General features: G+C 35.1%; 1 long non-coding RNA gene across 1 annotated transcript; it reads left to right on the plus strand.

Annotated features, from left to right (window-relative positions):
- Nucleotides 1–2,380: 2,380 nt before the first annotated feature.
- On the plus strand, nucleotides 2,381–12,157 carry LOC126831035 (uncharacterized). The gene is made up of 5 exons (XR_007684108.2): nucleotides 2,381–2,460; nucleotides 2,956–3,105; nucleotides 4,049–4,219; nucleotides 6,932–7,011; nucleotides 11,895–12,157. It is a non-coding gene; the product is annotated as an uncharacterized LOC126831035 (long non-coding RNA).
- The last annotated feature ends 493 nt before the right edge of the window (nucleotides 12,158–12,650 follow it).

Raw genomic sequence — 12,650 nt, forward strand, 5'->3', positions numbered from 1 at the left:
AACGAAAATGAACCATATTATATATTACTCTTTATGGATTAGATTAAACGTTTATATTCTATAATGACGTTCAGATAATTTAAACCTCAAATGTTTCTTTTGGCATTGATGACCCAAGTGATCGCACATTGTAAAATGATCAGCATATAAACCGTATATGCTTGCCAAGCTTCATGCTTTTAACACAAACTGAACAATTTCAAAATATATAAACACATACATTACGCATGTATTATAATATGACATTAATCACTTGCTGGAAAATCACTTTCAGCTAAACCTGGTATACCGTCTAACATCAACTCATCACCACCAAGTGACGACAGTATCTGTATTACATGGACACCAGGATTTAATGGTGGAGATCAACAGGAATTTATTGTTCAACATTCAGTAAATAATAAAACCTGGACTAGGTCTACACCTCTACCAGAATCTAAACCCGATTATTGTATAAAGAATCTACAAGCTGATACATCATATTATATTAGAGTTATTGCTAGAAATAAATATGGCGATAGTCAACCTGTTTATCTGATATCACCCGATGGTTCTTCTACAATACAGACGTTACAGATAGGTAAGTAGACTAGATACAAAACAAACTTTAAAGATAGGTAGGTAGACTAGATACAATACAAACTTTAAAGATAGGTAGACTAGATACAAAAGAAAGGTAGGTAGGTAGGTAGACTAGATACACACAAAACAAACTTTAAAGATAGGTAGGTAGACTAGATACAATACAAACTTTAAAAATAGGTATGTAGACTACATACAATACACACTTTAAAGATAGGAAGGTAGACTACATACAATACAAACTTTGAAGATAGGTAGGTAGAGTACGTTAAAGACAGGTAGGTGTACATGATACAAAATAAAATTTAAAGATGGGCAGGGTAAACTATAAGTAAGTAGGTCATTTAATGTTTACTGGAAAATGGACAGTTTTTCAAATACTCACAATACCTAGGTATTTTATCCAAAATTAAATAGTCTCGTACAATGTCCATTTACTATTAAAATCCTTTATTAACATAAATCCTTATATTAACACAAATCCTTATATTAACATAAATCCTTATGTTTCAGTAGACCCACCATCTAACTGGGGATTAATAGGTGGAATTATTGGAGGATTTGTGGCAGCCATTCTGGTTGTTGTAGTTGTGGTTGTCCTTATCAAAAGACGCAGAAAACAAAGTAAGTTTATCATGAAATCCAGTATATACGTTTTGAATTCCCAAATGTGGATAATGCAAATCATCTGGTATCGCACATTAGAGATTAAGTTACAAATCATTTAATTGTAGACGAACAAGATGTAATTCAAATGGAATGTTAAGCTATACGATTCCCCCACGAAGAACTATCATACCAACCAAATTGGAAATAAAAGAAAGGACCTGATATATTGTAATCAATGATTAACATATTGAAACACATTACAGAAACAATTAACAAAGGTGTTGATCTGGAGGAATACAAAAACTACTAACATTTACACATTACGTTTGTTGATGTCCAGACTGCAATTTATAAATTAGTATGTAGCTATATAGTACACTGTCTATATATGATTATGTTACAGATGACGATACAGAAAACAGACACATCGTGTAAGTAGTAGTTTTGTTTATCCTAACACCATATATTAAACACATTGCACATAACCTATATAGTTTCTTGTAGTTGAGAGACAGCTCGTGTATCTTCAGAAGTTGCTGAATTCTGACACTGTAGTGTCATGACCAAGCCACCTAATAATGCTTCCACGTCGTCAACGATAACCAAATAAGATTCTAAAACGATGACAGTGTGTTTTTCTGCTATGTCAATAGTTTGATAATTTGGTAGTTAACATCAATAAGCGGGTATCTATATACATAGATTATTATGTATTGCATGCTTGAATATATATGCCCGATAAATATTGTTTATTTCTACTTTTTGCACCCAGAAGGATTATTTTATGGGGTAAGTTGTAGTTTGTGTAAATGCAGGAGCCAATCAAGTAATTATGTTTTGTAATAATATCATGACCCCAGCCTAATATTGGTTGCAAACTGGTAAACACGTTTTATTAGATTGAACATTACATGATATGCTACAAGATAGATAAATGAAATGAAATGAAATGGGGTTTAACGTCCTACTGTTCTGCTCCGAACTGGGCTAATGAAGACGGACAATGTGTACACGGGACCTCGGTTTTTCGTGCCATCCGAACGACTAGACAGCTGCCCTTGTCTGACTCTCCGTCCTGCATCACTGACAAGGTAGGGAACCACGCCGGAAAATCTGGATGAACTCTCCCGGCCAATGTAGGGATTGAACAGGAGCAGAACAGTAGGCCGTTAAACCCCATTTCATTTCATTTCGATATATAATTAATAATTTAAAATGTTTATTTTAGGCCCCTGGTAGATGTTCCAAGTAGACAACAAGGTGGAATGAGTAAATATTCTTTTTTTTGTTCATAAACCTTTTAATACCCTATCAATAACAACTAGTGCAGCTGGCAGTTGGTACTGCCAGTTCCAAATATTAATGCCTGAACAACCTCCTAAAGACTTATTTCAGGATAAAGGACCTAACAATCGGTGAACATTCTGTGCATTACCCAATAGTTCATGTTATATACTTCCAGTAGAATGATTTGAGATTTTAGAGCCCCTGTAACCAAGGTAGAAGAACCCGATAAACAAACTTACTTTAAATTGTGCAAAACACTGCAACAAGGATCTTCTGCAGATCAGATAGAAACTGTCATATTACACCTGTCTTAAACTAGCTGTACTGGCCACCAATCACTCACAAAATTCATGTCAAACACCTGTGTATGGCCCATAAATCTTAAAACGGAACAACACACGGATATCTTGGCTCAATGCTACCGGAATGTGCACAATATAAATAATTATTATTATTATTATTATTATTTAATCATAGTAATAGATGAGGTGGTCAACTATATCAGTGCTGATGAAATTAAGAAAGATGAAAATGCAACGTATGCACGAGTAAACAAACAAAATAAACCAACAGAAATAAAACCGAATCCAGAATCTCTTTATGCAACTGTTAATAAAACTAAAAACGGTAAGAGGATGAGCTTTTAGATTCAGCAATAATTGTAATTGATGGATATAGGACACTAACAGTGTCAATGATGATAGAAACCATAAATATGTATGAATAAACGCATAAATGGCTTCAGAAAATTGGAATCGCCTCACTAACATTATCGGTGACGGAAGCTATGTCATAACATTTTTTAGAAGTAAATCTGTAATTTTATGGAGAAATAAATACACAAAGCTGTGAAAATACGGTATATGTACAGGCAGTAAAACTTACATCTTATGAAATCAAGTATGTAAAAATCAACTGCCATGTAGAAATACAGTAAATATTACTGACAGTCCCAGTACACACAGCATCATATAATATACCCTCAAACACAATTTTGACAGATTATATATGGTATATATTTTCACTGCTCCCATATTTACCTGTATATAGCTGTCAAAATGGAGAATACCAAATGTATAGTACCTTTATTTGAAAAAGTTTAGGCCAAAGTAAATATATTCATGATGACATGACAAAAACATTAAGTGACAATGCTCCTTCGTATAGTACATACAGTGGTGTGCTGAATTTATAAGGGGCCAGGTCTGATCGCATTTTTGAAGTAACCATCCACGTTCTCGACAAAATAACACAGGACAGGCGAGTAACTGTTAGCCAGTTAATTAATTACTGCACATAACATTAGCAAAACATACCATTGTTTTAGACACCTACTTATGCTTAAAAGGTTAACAACTCATGATGCTACTTTCTAAGAAATTCCAGTAATGATACTAGTCTACCGTTTGATCACGGACGGAAACTGGCACTATTTATATTGACATAATACCTGCATTTAATAGGTTATGTGACTATTTTAATTTTTTCGATTTTTAGACGTTGGGCCCGGGCCTTAATAATCGGGCGTAAATACTGTGCATATCCCAAAACTATAGCCATTGTATTTCAGATGAAACAACGGAGTCTACCAAACCTGATGTCAAACCTAAACCATATGATAGCAAACCGAACAAAACGGATACCAAACCGAAAATAACTGATGTCAAACCTAAAATAACAAATACCAAACCTAAAGTACGGAATGTTAAAAACAAACAGCCAACAAACGACAAATCAAAAGGTAATAATTGATATATATATATATATATATTTATTATGGTATAAATTTCTGAACTTCGAATCGTCGACGTGCATTCGTTCCCTGAAGTCAAAAGTATCTAACGAAAAATACATGTCTTGATTTTAAATAGAATATCGTTGCTAGCATGGTAGATGCGAACTAGAAGAAGATGGGATATTATGTGGTTGCTAATGTTGGATTATACAGGAGAGGTCAGGCAGGCGACAAAACTAGCCAAACTCCTATAAACATACTTGAAATTATTTATCTGCCCATTACGGGAAGCTATTACCCGAGAACAACTAAGATAGTTGCGAATTATGGATTATCGTTGCACAAAAAAAAAAAGAATTAAAAACTAGAACTGCGATGCGGTAATGACGGGTTTCACCGGTGCCACATTACCCTTAAACATGTGTCACTTCCGATACCAATGAAACCATTAAACAGATTCCCACATAAACATTGCACACATCAAATAAAATGGACGCAGAATCAACCAAATCCAGCAATATCAATTCATTTTATACATTTGTTACATGTAAGTGTACAGTACTTCCGGTGATAATGAAAATGTTCAATTAGTTTTATGAAATCAGAAATGGCATAAGGCATCACATGGTGAAAATTGTAAGTAAATCGAATGATAATTTCCACTTTTATAGAACAAAAACCTTGAAAAGTGACTTGTAGAAAATCGTCTATTTCTCTGCAACCGTAAAAGTTAGAAACCATTTTTTTGGTATCTGTATGATCGTGTGGGTTCAATCGATTTGTTGATTGGGATCAAATATCATAATTTTAAAAACAATACAAATCAGACTCATTTGAAAATAAAATATCTGTTTTGAAGGCTAAAAATACCGTTTTTGCCAAAATGACGTTACTTCCGGTGACAGTAAAAGTTTTAAATTACTTTTATGAAATCATAAATGGCATTAGGTATCACACACTGGACATTTTATGAAAATCGAATAATAATTGACACTTTTATGGACCAAAAACCTTGAAAAGTTACCCATTCAAAATCATCTATTTCTCCGCAACTGAACAAGTTAGAAACCATTTTGTGATATCTATATGATCGTATGGGTTCATTCTATTATTGGGATCAAATATCAAAATTTTAAACAAATAACAAATACGTCTCATTTGAATAAATTACTGGTTTTGAAGGCTATAAATACAATTTATGCCCAAATTACGTCATTTCCGGTGACATTGAAAATATTAAATTTGTTTGACCTAGTTAAAATTGACATTACACATCAAATGGTGTCACTTTTATGAAAATCGAAAAATAATTGACTCTCTTACAGGCAAACTAGCGTAAAAAGTGGCTCATGCAAAATTGCCCATTTCTCGGCAATTGCTCATATTTCAAACTAATTTTCACATACATTCTCTTCGTATGGATTATTGCTACTAGTTTATGAAAGTTGTGAATAGCTCATTTTTTCACTTTTAAATCGAAATGATCCGAAAACGAAAATAAAAATTAAAAAAACTGAGCGCGATGATTTCTGCGCCTTAACAGGGCACACCCTTTCAGTCATATTTGCTTTCAAAAAGTGGTACCGAACTGTCAAAATTGCAGTTTTTGCTAAATTTACGTCACTTCCATTGCCGAAAGGAAAATGTACCGGTAACAAAACAAAAATGACATTTTGGACCACGGAACATATGATCTTTGTTTTATACAAATCCAACAATAAATAATTAATACAGGACTGAAAAACTGAATTAGCCAATGGGGGCCAAGGAAAAATACGGTGACAAAAATTGTTGCCATTTTCGTTCAAATCAGATGACTCTTTAACCCTAGATTAAATACCACATAAAAATATTCATTAATAAAAAAGTTTTTCGTAAAAATTTAAATTTTCAAAATTTGGCGCCTAATATCTCCGAAAATTTCTCGAAAATAAAAAATCTAAAGAATTGTAGCTATGTGCCTTGTCTCCAGCTATGTCAAAATGTATCAAATATTACAATCGGACAATTATTGATAACATTACGGCAAAATTTCGAAAAACGACAACTTCGGTGATTTCGGACATTTCGCATTGTCGCAGAACGTTAGAAATAGCTTTAAAATTTAAGTCAAACCCACTTTCCCTGTAAAACCGAAGTAGTTTCTGAGATATGCTCAAATGGAAAAATAATAATAAGAAGAATAATAAGAAGAATAATAATCCGAACAAAAACAATAGAGTTTCACACAAGCTACGCAGTGTGAAACCCTAAAAAAAAATGCCTTTTTTATTTGGGGTGGGGGGGGGGGGCATTTTCTAATTTATCTAGTTATAGGAACGCAGAGAAGTCAATATTCGAAATTTACATTACATTTTATTATTTTCTATAAATAATGTGAACCATATTATCGATCATACCTGTGAAATTATGTAGTATAGTGATGTTATGATGTATATAAACATAGATTAGATCTATTCGGTTTTCCAGAGTTTCACTTTCATTTTACCAATGTGAGATTGTGGATGGGTTTATTTACACAACGTAAAGCCCAAAGTGGTGTCCATTGGCCCATGTTAATTGTGCCACCAACGGCTATTTTTGCTGCAGTAAAAGACGTTTCAATTATTGATTAAACATCCTAAAAATCTATACTCAAATGGGGTAATATTTAATAACATTTTACTTTTTGAAAACGCAAGTAGTATAGAGTATTTTAAAATAATTGATATTTTACAGGAGAGGCTTTTGAAAATGTGGGTATATTTGGTGACATCAATGGAATTAATATAAATGAATATGAAAACCATTCAATTAAGGTATGTGATTGGAATCTGTAATGATACCTCTCTGAGTAATGCTCAACGACCAGAAGGTCCCGGGTTCTTTTATTTCCAAGCATGGCTTCTCCGTGACAGTGTTACAGGACGGGGGCACAGGCTGTCAAGGAACAGCATCTAGTTGTTGGGATGAGACGAAAAGCAGAGACCCCGTATTAACATGCACTTTAAAGAACCATTGGCAGGTAGAGGTTGGTGACGAATAGGCGGAAACGCCGCGGTATATGCACAGTGTTCCTCATTGCACACTGCATTGCTCATTAGGGTAGTTGGTGCATAACAGAAATATATTTGTGATAGGCTAGGGTAAAGAGATTCCAAATTTGATATCTTTAGCCTATTCTATCACAAAAATAAAAGGCCGTGGTTGATCGTAAATGTTGAATTAACTTAACTCTAATTCTAAAGCACACCAACTACCGATAGGAAACGGTGACCTTGTTATATGTTATATACATAACGATATTGACAGTAGCTATCGGGATCAGTTGAATCTTATTATGGAACCGAATTCTTGACCGGTTTGTCGGTAGCAATCGTGGAATAAGCTTTATTTTTAAGGTTTCGATTTTTAATGACAAAAAACCCCCAATGTTGACATTTTTTTTTGAGTAGGTCTTCGTGGTATGGGAGGCCATTATGTGAGGGTAGCCATTTTCGATAATATTCCACAATATTCTTTTTATTTTCACCCTATTTATAATGTTATCGACATATCAACTGTGATTTGGCACTGTATTAGTATTCACAGGGGTCATGACTATAATTATTTCAATTTTTTTCCCATCACTTCACGAAGATATTTTCAAGATGGCGGCCATTTTAGTAGGAAAATGGGACGATGTGAAGATTTTGTTTAAGATTAGTGTTTGGTGTCAGTATATATGTTTTCTGGGTCGCAGATTCTATTTCTGACATTTACAAACTTGTAAAATGATCACATGTTCACAAAATTAATAAGCATATTCCCAAGATGGCTGTCATTTTTGCCGGGGAAAATGGGTCGATGTGAAGATAAAAATTGTGACCTCTATTGGGTCCACAACCTTGATATACCATATTTTTACGCTATTTGAGAACGAGGGGCTGCCATTTTGTCTGTTTTATCCGATTTTGTTGAAACTTGAAATGTATGTTTATAACCCAAAGATCTCAGCTCCTTTCGATATTCGCGCATATCGGACCGTAACTTCCTGAATTATGACCCCTGATTGTACGACAAATCGCGTTTTTAGCTTGTGGTCCCTATAGAGGTCATAATTTTTATCTGATTTAAAAAATCGTATTATTATATCACTGTTACACCCTAAGGACGGCTGAGTTCGAATTTCGTGAAAATCTGCCCAAAACTGATAGACAAAATGGCCGCCCCTCGTACTCAAGTCGCGTAAAAATATGGTATATCAAGGTTGTGGACACTATAGAGGTCATAATTTTTATCTGATTTTGTTGAAACTTGAAATGTAAGTTTATAACCCAAAGATCTTGGTTCCTTTCGATATTCGCGCATATCGGACCGTAACTTCCTGAATTATGGCCCCTGATTGTACGAAAAATCGCGTTTTTAGCTTGTGGACCCTATAGAGGTCATAATGTTTATCCGATTTAAAAAAACGTATTATTATATCAATACACGCTAAGGACGGCTGAGTTCGAATTTCGTGAAAATCGGCCCAAAACTGACAGACTAAATGGCCGCCCCTCGTTCTCATATAGCGTAAAAATATGGTATATCAAGGTTGTGGACCCTATAGAGGTCACAATTTTTATCCGATTTTGTTGAAACTTGACATGTAAGTTTATAACCCAAAGATCTCGGTTCCTTTCGATATTTGCGGATATCGAATTGTAATTTCCTGATTTATGGCCCTTGATTGTAGGAAAAATCACTTTCTTTTTAGCTTGTTCTCTATCCATCTCCCGAAAATCTCAAAATTTCACCGTTATTGAGAAACAGCCTCTGGGTGATTTTTTGGCCAATGTTGCCATTTTTCAGGTCATTTTTGGTCAATTTTCAGACACCTATGGTAGCGAGTCTAGGGTTTGGATGGAAATGGTGGTGGTTGGTGATGTTAGTGGGGGTTAGTGGGGGGTGTCCCAGTGTGAAGACCATAAAGTCGCATTTATTCTCTGGGAGTAAAACAGAAAATATACACCTGCGAAATTAGCTCTATTTTCTATGATGCGGGGGTAGGTCAAAATATCGAAATGGTTTTATGCACAGCTCGACACCCTCTATCGATATAAAAAATAAAATCTCTGTCACCTCTCTTCAATCAATGTAAAAACTAAGTCAAAGTTGGTGAATTTTCCCTATTGTAAATTTCTCATTCTCTATGGAATGGCCAAATACTGCCATTGTAAGTAAGCCATCCTTGTCCATTTCTTCACCAAATCATACGCCCGTGCTCGCTGGTAGCAGCTTGAAACCCGCTCGAGCAAAACTAGTCTCTTTGATGAGGATTGGTATCCAGTCCACGATGACCGGGCCCGAGACTGCAGAAAATTGTGTTGTTTCTTCAATATTGGCCATAGAATGTGGTACACATCCCGGATATGAGCAATAAAATGACTTCATAGATTGAAAGAGTGTAATAAGGACATCAAGGCACATTCTTTAGCACATTACATAGCAATAAGTGAATTGAGAACCGAATGGGGCCGATTTCTAGACGAAGAGGGATTTTTGATCTAATTCGTCGATTCTAGATGGAAAGGTGATGTGTGCTGCCCATCGCTACCGTTTGGGTCTCAAATATAATATTCCAAAAGGATGTAAACAATATGCTGCCAATAATGAGGAAATGGACTGTCAAAAGAGCCAAGTTCCTACACCGCCTTATGTTAGTTCAAATAAATGATTTAACATAGGGTTAAAAATTCAACTTCATCATAGTATCATTTTCAGAGCCCAAAATGGATCTTGCCAGGCCCTGTAAAACTTAATTTGTATATGAAGGACATTTCTATCAGGGGCCACCTCTCACAATGGATTGGTTGGTAACATGGACCCCTGCAAATACTTAGAAAATAATTTTAGTAAATTATATTATGTGGTTTGGTTGTTTCAGGTTACTGCTGGAACTGATGACATCCCTCCCGCTGCTACATCATCTGCAGCTACTGGTAGTGCTGCTTACATCTACTGCTACTATGTCATCTGCAGCTATGGATAATGGAACTGCCATGCTACTTTCCCCTTTTGTAACAGCTATTGGTAGCGACACCAATGCCAGTAATGACTTAGAACTACCAATAATAGGCCTAGATCAGGTCAGTTCCGTTACCCATAGTTGCAGATGACGTAGTAGCAGTAGATTGATGATGGATGCAAGCAGCACTACCAGTAGCTGCAGATGATGTAGCAGTGGGAGAGATGTCATCAGTTCCAACAGTAACCTAGAACAACCAAACCACATAAAATAATTTACTAAACTTATTTTCTAGGTATTTGCAAGGTGCAACATTTGTACAATTTTCTGAAATCAAGTCTACGATTGATTGACTGGCCTGGTCCCAGTTTCCAGCCAATTAATCATCCGGAGACTAGATACAATATATTTTTCAATTGCCTATATACGTTGGGGTTGATATTAGGAATATTTTGAGAGGTGGCCCCTGATAGAAATGTCTTTATGTACAAATTCAGTTTTAAAAGGCTCAGTAAGATTCATTTTGGGCTCCGAAAATGATCATACGATGAAGATGAATTTTTGACCCTATGCCATTTTATTTATTTGAGGAACTAACCTGGGGCGGTGTAGGAACTTGAGACTTTTGACAGCCTATTTCCTCATTTTGGGCAGCATAATATTTCCGGCATATACATAGAATAGAAGAACAAAATTCTAAAATTAACAAGAATTTTTTAATGCTGCGAAAGTTAATAAAAAAGCAGAGAGCTGGCCATTAGTAAAGGTGTTACAGCTATATCAGACTCAATGCAGCTGGTTTGAGGACTTCTGAAGCCCATCGCTTAACTCAGTCAACTGGAGTATCACCGCACAACTGTTTTCTGCTAATTTGATTTTGGCCAAGCACACATGGCGCATGTCCGTCTTTATTTGCACATAGATTCCAAATTTTATATTAATAAATGAGAGCTTTAGCATATTCTATCACAAAAATAAAATCTGGGAACGTCGTGGTATGATCGTTAATGTTACATTAAGTTAACTCTTAATTATAAAGCACACCGACTATCGATAGCAAAGATCCATTGGATCTGTTATAAACATAATGATAATGACAGTAATTTTGGAAATTAAAATAACATAATTTGCAAAATTGCAAGCTTATCATAGTACAACTGCCCATGTCTATTAACACCGGGGAAATCACAATCGTATAAAAAAAAACTTCTTGCCAAAAGTTGCGAATGTAAATGTCAGGTATATTTTCTCACTCTCCAGTTTTCGTCTGTGCCAATTCACTGTAATCGTTTAAACTTTGTGTCTCTAATGTTTTTCAACTACCAAAATTTCACCAGTCCAACTAACCATGTTCAGATCAGGAAGAGGGCGGGATGTTGACAATTTTCATCTTCGTATTAGCCCCATGTGCTAGGCTTACTGACCAAGTGGCAATTAACTTTTGCTGAATTTAAAGCGGATCTGAATTCGGATACTGCTACAGATTGTAGATTAAGTGTAACGAAACTTGGAACATAGAGTTACTAGTAAATTAAACATGTACTAAGGTGTTACCCAAAACACTTTACACCTAACAACTTGGATAAACTGGACACTTCAAGAAGCGTGTTCATCCTGTTTTCGTATCAACAAATATGACGTAAGAAGAGTTAATTCATGATGCTGTGTATTTTGATTATATTGTTTGTGTATGGATTCTTCTCATTAAAGCCTGGTCCTACCGAAACTGTTTATGCCGATCTAGATTTTGATGGTCACCAATCAACTACAACTGTACGAGGTAAGGACGATGTTGTAGAATACAGTGGTATTGGTTATACTAAACGTGGACCAACTCAACCAACACCACCAGATAGTAGTGATGAAGATGATGCTGACAATCGAGAGTAAGCAACATTGTTAGCACACCACTCCAACAATATTAGGAATAATACAATATTTTGAATAATAATTCTCTTTTTGGTCTAGTTTCTGTGACAACCGATGTTGAAATTAATTTGCATTAAACATTTCGCTTGATTATATGAGTATATATAGTTAATTATTTAACATAATATCGATAAGTAGATATTGTAGTTCAGAAAGTTTATTTTGTTATGAAATGTAATATAAATATAAATGTAAAGTGCAACCAGTGTTTTATATTTTAAGTTAAGCAAGTTACAAAACTGAAAATTTGAAAATCGTCCATATATTGCTACATTAAAGAGGTATTATGTAACATTTAGGTAAAGAGCTGACCGTTCTCGTTATAATAGTTCAAAAATAGATAATGCAAAATGAATATATTGAAAATTTCTTTATTCGGAGTAGTTTTGTAGTATTGACAAGATGTGTTCGTTGATTGTTTATTATCGTAACCACGGCAGCTGACCACCCCCCTTGGAAAATTCGGCGCCCTTTGTCCATTGAGGAAAAATCGGCTGCCCCAATGTTGGCCAAAGGCGCCCTTCAAATTGGACGCAA

The sequence above is a fragment of the Patella vulgata genome, chromosome 8 (genome assembly GCF_932274485.2).
Source record: "Patella vulgata chromosome 8, xgPatVulg1.2, whole genome shotgun sequence".
Taxonomy (NCBI): domain Eukaryota; kingdom Metazoa; phylum Mollusca; class Gastropoda; family Patellidae; genus Patella; species Patella vulgata.